The sequence below is a fragment of the Carassius carassius genome, chromosome 12 (genome assembly GCF_963082965.1).
Source record: "Carassius carassius chromosome 12, fCarCar2.1, whole genome shotgun sequence".
Taxonomy (NCBI): Eukaryota; Metazoa; Chordata; class Actinopteri; order Cypriniformes; family Cyprinidae; genus Carassius; species Carassius carassius.
The window spans coordinates 10,002,383-10,010,412 of record NC_081766.1 but is presented as its reverse complement, the minus strand read 5'-3'; positions in this window follow the sequence as shown (position 1 = coordinate 10,010,412).

Genomic DNA, 8,030 nt, shown 5'->3' with positions numbered 1-8,030 from the left:
CAGCAACCACTGTGATGAGATGGGACAAAAAAAAGAAGACAACAGTCCAGGTGAAATGCCCAAGCATTGTCACCAAGTACAACAAAAGTATGGGAGGGGTTGATCTGCTAGACTCCCTCATTGCCCTCTACATAACAAAGATTCAATCCAAAAAGTGGTATCACCGAGTGGTCTTGTTTGATTTTGCTGTTGTTGAGGCCTGGCTCCTCTACCGGAGAGACAGCAGAGACGGTGGCATCCCCCCAAAGGATGTGAGCAGCTTTGCAAAATTCAAAGCTGAAGTTGCAGGATGTCTCTGTATGGAGAAGAAGACCTTGAAGAGAAGAGGGAGACCATCACCGCACACTGAGGAAGAACAGCCTGAAAATCGTCCAAAAACCCCTGTAGAACCACGACCATCAACGCTGGTTCGCATTGTTCAGACCAGTCATTAGCCTGTTTGGGTTGAAAGAAAGGGGAGATGCAAATACCAAGGTTGTTCAGGCATTGTAAAAGTGCAGTGCTCAAAATGTGTTGAGAGGAATTGCTTCCTCAGCTTTCACAAGCAGTGAGGTGCCATTAGTGAGGAAGGAGATTTTGTGTGTATTTGCTTGTTTACATGCAGGTCCTTGTGTGTGTGTATGTGCATGCTTGTTAGGATAAGGTTCATATTAGGATAAGGTTATGGTGATTGTTAATTTTTTAACTTGAAACAACACCGATTGTAATATTTTGATATCATAATTTGATGATATGATGGTTTGCGTTCCATGATGGTACAATGTTGCCTGAGGGCAACAGCAGGATTATAAATGTTACTTTTTATTAAATATGAAATGTGTAATTCATTAAAAACTTTATAAATCTGTTTGTTCAAGTGTTTAGTTAAAGAAATTCATGATTTCAGTAAATATATAATTTTTTTTCTTCATGAAAATGTCAAATGTTTCAATTTGTCCATTGTGGTACAATGTTGACTTGAGGCAACAAACTTTTAATTAATAAATACATTTAAAAATAATTATTATGTTTATTGATACTGTTATATTGTCCAATTTTAAGCAGGAAAAACATAAATATTTTTTTCCTCACTGATATCATATTGCGTACCATAGAGGGTTAATAAATACATTTAAAAATAATTATTATGTTTATTGATACTGTTATAGTGTCCAATTTTAAGCAGGAAAAACATAAATATTTTTTTCCTCACTGATATCATATTGCGTGCCATAGAGGGTTAAACATTCAAAGGTTTTTGTGCACAGTTGTATTATATCTATAAATTGGTGTTTTGCATTTGTGAAATGTATTTTATAAATATATAATTTTATTTGCGCTTGTGAATAGCTTTTTGTGAATATATATTTTTTTCACGGACGTGAATTTTTTTTGTGTGTACGTGAATTAGGTTTCATGCATGTGAAATTGTCTACGCATGTGAGAATCGTGTTTTTTGCGTGAATTATATTTGAGACTAATCTGCTTCTATAGGGAGCAGGTCGGTCAGAATTACATTTATATTTACTAGGGATGGGAAAGTTCACTGAGAAAACTGAACCGTTCGGTTCTTCACTCACGGTTCGGCACGTGCTGGGACACGGTTCAGCTAAAATCTGACAAAGCGTCTGTAATATGGTTTACTATAAATAGCACGTAAAACAAACAGGGTTCCGATAATATATGTGGCTGTTGATGGATGAGCATTCTGGGTTCCCAGACATTACAACAATAGCGTTGAAAGAAAAAAAAACCTGGACAAACCATTCACTCTTGTTCAATACTAATATGAACACTGGATCAGTGCATTCTCTTAAAGTGACAGTCTTTATATTAATCGAACAGCAACAACAAAGGAATCACTCACTGCTCTTGATTGAAAAGCTTTTGTAACTTTAATAAAGAATAATCTTTAATTTATAGTCCAAAATGCAATGCTGTTTTACATTTGATTACTTTATTCATTTTCTGTAACTAAAAACTTGAAAGTTTATTTTATTTGTATCTTTACTCTATTGTAAAGATAAAAGGGGAAGGGGAAGTCATGGCCTAGTGGTTAGAGAGTTTGACTCTTAACCCTAGGGTTGTGGGTTCGAATCTCGGGCCGGTAATAACACGACTTAAGCCGAGTTCAGACTGCACGATTTTCAAATTAGTCGGGTCACTGTTCTTTTCACACTGCATGACTATCTTGGCCAGCATTCAGTCACTGCTATGTTCACACTGCACGATGGATCGACGACAGAAGGTGCATGACTTTACAATAGGAAGAACCGCCGACAGCTCTGTCTGGCACGCAAACTATGTTTCACAACCAAACACACGCGAGATGTGACAAGGAAACAATGCAATATCACACGTGCAAGACCGGAGTTTTCACGTGAGACTGGGATAGCTCAGATGAAATGTCAAACAGACACGGGTGCTCCTGCTAAATTTATACTAATTTATCTTCCATTTCATGGGTCCAAATAGACCGAGAAGAAAGCCTTTTTCTGAAATGAAGCCATACTTGCTGATATTGTGGTCTATAACTCCTCCCCGAACTCCCCGCTGCTCTGTATCTTGCTCTTTCATTGGCTGTCAGTCATTGCCGATGTAGTTTTCAGTCAGAACACTTTTCAGACAGCATGATTTTGAATCGCCGACAGGTCCAGATATTTAGCATGCCAAATATCTCATGGGGATCGGTGACTCATCGGCGATTCTCTCAGATCGCGTCTTTTCTCATTCACACTGCATGATTGTCACTCGCGTGAACGAGCTCAGATTTGCCTGTGATTTCGGGCATTTGTCTGCGATTTCTCAAAACATGTCGGCGAGCCAAAAACTGGGCTAAAATCGTGCAGTCTGAACGCGGCTTTAGGTGCTTAGGTGCCCTTGAGCAAGGCATCAAACTCCCAACTGCTCCCTGGGTGCCGCAGCATAAATGGCTACCCACCAGTGTTGCCAGGTCTCGCGAGTCAAATAATAAAAAAAATATTAAAAAAAAATAGCAACAAGCCCAAAACAAGCGACTTTTTCTACGGACCCCCCGGGATCTGGGAAGAGAAAGTTTACATCACTCAATGAAACGTTTTCCTAACCGGAAAAAAAAGATTGCCCTGCTCTGCCTCTGATTGGCTAGTACTCGTTGCCATCTCGGTCAGAGCCAATTAGAAGCAGGATGTGGGTGGGAAAAAACTCAGCTGTCTCCTGTGTGTATGGGGGAAAGAGAGGGACAGAGAGAACAGGCTAACTACGTTTAAATAACATATAGAAAATATCTGCTTGATAACTTATTATGGAGCTGGGAACAAGCCCAAATAAGCAACTACACTTTAGAAACAAGCCCAAAAAAACGCGACCCGCGACTACCAATATTTGTAAGCGACTTTACAGAAAAACAAGCCCAAAGTCGCTTATAATAAGCAGACTTGGCAACACTGCTACCCACTGCTCTGGGTGTGTGTTCACAGTGTGTGTGTGTTCACTGCTCTGTGTGTGTGCACTTTGGATGGGTTAAATGTAGAGCACGAATTCTGAGTATGGGTCACCACACTTGTCACTTTTTTTTGTGTGTGTTGTTAGAATATTCTTAATAATATAATAAATTTAATTTTTAGAAATATTTTTTTTAAAGTTTAGTTTTTCCATAAACATTGCACATACAACTGTACCGAAACCGTGATTCTAAAACCGTAAAACAAACCAAACTGTGAAAAAGTTGAACTGTTCCACCCTAATATTTACGTAATTATTTGGCAGATGGACGCTTTCATTCAAAGCGACTTACAATAGATAAAATCTATTCTTAAAAATATATATATATTACAAATATATATAAAGATAGAAGTTTTAAAAGAGCATCTTAATGACAAACTAACACACTGTTTTACATATTGGGATAAATTATTTTTCTAGTGGCATATTTGACCAGAAATTTAGATTTTTCATTTCTAGCTTACTATATGTAGCCTAGTGTACAATGCTTATGTATTTATTTTGAAGGTGACGAAGGAAGCAACAGTAGCACTAGTGCTACAAGTGCTCATGCTGTTGAAAAAGAGGAGGAGGACAGCTCAACTTTTGAGTCAGAGCAGTCAACTCATGTGCAGCAACAGAGGTGGCCCGGGGTGGAGTCAAATTCCCGGCCTGATTTACTGTCCCAGTACGCCACTGCATAACCCTGATTGGCAGCTGTAATGGGGGTGGCAGCTGTTTCTACCTGACCTGCCTCTTAAAAATGACTTCTGTTGGTGCAATTTAGAAAGGTTAAACTCAAATTAAATTAGACTTTTGACTTGTATAAACCAGTTAGTTTGACATTTCTATTTTTCTAGTATGCATCTGTGCAAATCTTGCATTTAGAGGGAATATATGCGAGGGAATATGCAAAAAAAAAAAAAAACCTATAATATAACATGTGGTATAGCTCTGGTGTTATTATGTGAAATTCTGACTCAGCTCTTCAAACTGTTTGTGTTTCTCACTTCTCAATGTGTGATTCCACCTCCTTCTGACACATGTTGCCATTGGTGGCAAAATTGCACCAAATACTGACTTTATATATAGTCTAAAAACTATGGCATATACTCAAGTCACCAGCAACCAAAGGCGAAAAAGTGAGTAAAACCACAAAAAGTTTTCAGCTGCATGATGTGACTGATGATTGCAGGGTTCATTGAGTTTGAGGGTTTGACTGACTTTTCTCGAGCAGGACTTGCAACGCCCGCACGTGCATTCAAAGCAAATCGATAAAGCGTAATTTTAAAGGGACAGCCAACGAATTATAAAATCCGATTACAATATTTTCCGGCATCATCGGGGCCCTCCCCCAGCCCGTGGATTAATGCGGCCCAGGCTGCATCGCGTCCATTGTTGCACATTTTCAGTAGAATTTGCTAAAGGAAGGCTGACTTGTATGGAATTATATCTCTGCCACAATTCTGCATGAGAAAGATCATATTTTGAGTGAGCGAGCAAAGGTGCGTTTTGCAAGTGCATGAACTGAGTTTTGTGGAGAAAATGTTTGTTTTGCAAAGAAGAAAGTATTGAACACACACAAATAAATGTTGCATTAAAATTAAGTTCTTGGACGTGTGCAGACCTTCTCTTAAAGAGATAGTTTGCTGAAAAATGTAAATTCTGTCATCATTTACTTATCCTTATGTTGTTCCTAACCTGTATGAGTTGCTTTCTTATGTTAAAAATAAAATAAGTAATTTTTAAGATTTCTGGTAATAAAACAGTTGGTGGTTCCCATTGACTTCCATAGTATTTTTTTCCCCTACTGAAAGTCAATGGGAACCACCAATTGTCTGATTACAAGCTAGATTTAAATTATCTTCTTTTATGTTCAACATAAGAAAGCAACTCATACCGGATTGAAACGACAGGAGGGTGATCAAATGATGACAGAATTGCCATTTTTTGGTGAAATATATTTTTAATGCCCATGACAAATATTCAAACTAATACAATGGCTTTGTACCTGCAGTCTGACAAGTGGATCTGTGACCGGCACCGTAGGGTTGATGGACCGGATGGCTGCTTCCTGCGCTGGATTACCTCGACCCCCTCTCCTGTTACAAAGTTGTGTGTTTATGCTGTATTGATTATGTGCTTTTGTTGCTGAGGTGTTTTTCCTGTTCTCACACTGTACTCCCAAACGAGCATAGTCTGGGGGTTATTTTTTCTCCTCCCCTTCCTCAAGTTATGCTGCATTTCTTCCTCAATTCCCTGTCTTCCTGTCCTGTCTACTCCCTTATCATATTGTATGTTGTGTATAAGTATATATTGAAAGGTTGATGGCTAATTTCACTGGTACTTGTGACTAGTGACAATAAAGGGGCTACTACTACTACTGCTACTACTACAATAGTAGAAATAGTGAAGTTAATGCATAACTATTGGACAGCAAAATGGTCAGTGGGTCAGCAGGGTCAGTCAAAAACGTGGAGAAGAAAAGATGCATGTTAATTGCAAAATAATTAGGAATTAAGGTGAAGAGATATGTGTGAGGTGTGAAATCACCAGAAACCATTTAATCTCCAGCCCCCCGTTTTTCCAGAACTGCAACTTACCTGGAGTCTCCAGAAGTACAAAGTATCAGGGTCTCAGAAACCTAGGTTAAGTATAGAATCCTTAAAGAATTATCCCTACTTAGAAATCACACCCTGAAATGTAGTAAAATGCTAGATTAAAAAAAAATTATATAGGCTTTGTTGACATAAACTGAGAGTGACTCTTGAAGGACCAGCACCACATCCTCTTGTAGCGCTGAAGAGTTTATCTTCCAGAATCTGGCAGTAAGTTTTGGGAGCCCATTTTTAGTCCATTTCGAGATTTTATCTGTAGAAGATAACCAGCTTAATAATTATGTACACCTGAATGTAAGGCGTTTTTCACTTCCAGCCTTCATGAACAATTCTTTATCAGTTATAAGTGATGATTAAATACAAAATTGATAGTAGTTATTAAGACTGATGTTGTTTGGAATTGGTCAAATGTGCTTGGAAAAAAAATGTTACAAAAATATCAACAATTATATTGTAACAATAGTTATTATGCATGGACTGTATTTTCCCTTTTCCGCTGTCATCAGTAATGCAAGGAATGTTATGATTGGTTGTCAAGGCAGATAGCAGAAACTTAATTCATGTGATGTGTGTACTGCTAGGCAACTTTGGTTTCCTCTTTTTGTGAAATTTAGATGAAAAATATGTGCCTTTTTATTGTTTGAGTCACTTGTCAAAAGTTGCTAAAAGTAGCCAAATCAAATTTCAAAAATAGCTAAATTTGTTGCTAGGTGCTTCTGGAAGAAAAAGTGTTTTAAGTTGGCAACACGGAACAAATTCGTTGTGCATGTTGGCTAGAATGCGGTCCACTGCTGCCCTCTGGTGGACTTACATTGCATTGTCTTTTTCAATGCAGTACAGATGTGTCTTTGGAGAAATTTGAGTTCTCAAAAGGAGGAGGTAGATCTCAGGAAGACTTTGACTGCCCTTATGCAGCACACATTTTTAAAGAAATGTCAGACTTGGCTACGGTCCCCACATTTCAAATAAATTAGTCTGAATCTCAAGAGCCTAGGCAATCAGGTAAATTGTTGATTTTTTTTCTCCTTGCCTGCTTTGAATAAGTCAACATTTTGTTTAAACCCTGAACATAGCTTGTACTGAGAGAGACTTGAATAATATATTTTATTTTTAATTTAATTTGGCCTTAAAACAATACCTCCACAATAAACCATTATTATATCACAATAAAAATATTAAAAAAAAAAAAAAACCAATATCAATAAACTTTTAATAAATAGTTTCTCATTAGTTCCTAATATTTACAGCCAGTTCATTCACATATAAGGTTTCTATTCTTTTTGAGCACATTTTAGGCACAAATTAATTGGCATTTTCTTAAGCAAACACCAGATTTCTTTAAAGTTAGTGGCTAGTGGCTGGAGAGAAGTAATTATGCATGTACAAAACAGGATGAGAACAATTGTCTCTGTTCCTTGCTAGGATATATGATAAAGAATTCCATTCAAGTTTGGTCATACAGATAAATGCAAAATAACGGAAAAACCTTTTCAGTCAATGTTAATGGTTTTCAATGCTGTAAGAGAACATAAATGGTCCAAATATTAGCTAAAAACAAGTTACAATGACTAAGCCTGTGGAACATCTTGTGGATTTGTCTTGAAAATTTGCCAGTCAAACACACAACTGAATAAAAACACAAAAGACATAAAGTCATAGGTATGGCACCTAAAACCAAATAAACAAAACCTAGAGACTGGTTAAAAAAAAAAATATTCTGAATGCACTTGAGGTTTTCTCTGGAAAATCAACGTTCATGTTGAGATCGGATAAAAGTATTCAAAGTCTGTCTTATCAGAAAGAAAATACACTGCAAATATAAATCGGCCACAAAATTTGGGGTCTAAAATTACGACACGCCAAGAAAGCTCAGCTCTAAAAGAAATACCACGTTTAGAGTCTAGTACAATACCACAGAACTTTGTAACCTTGCACATACTACAGTAGCAGAATGTGTGATATTAATCCACT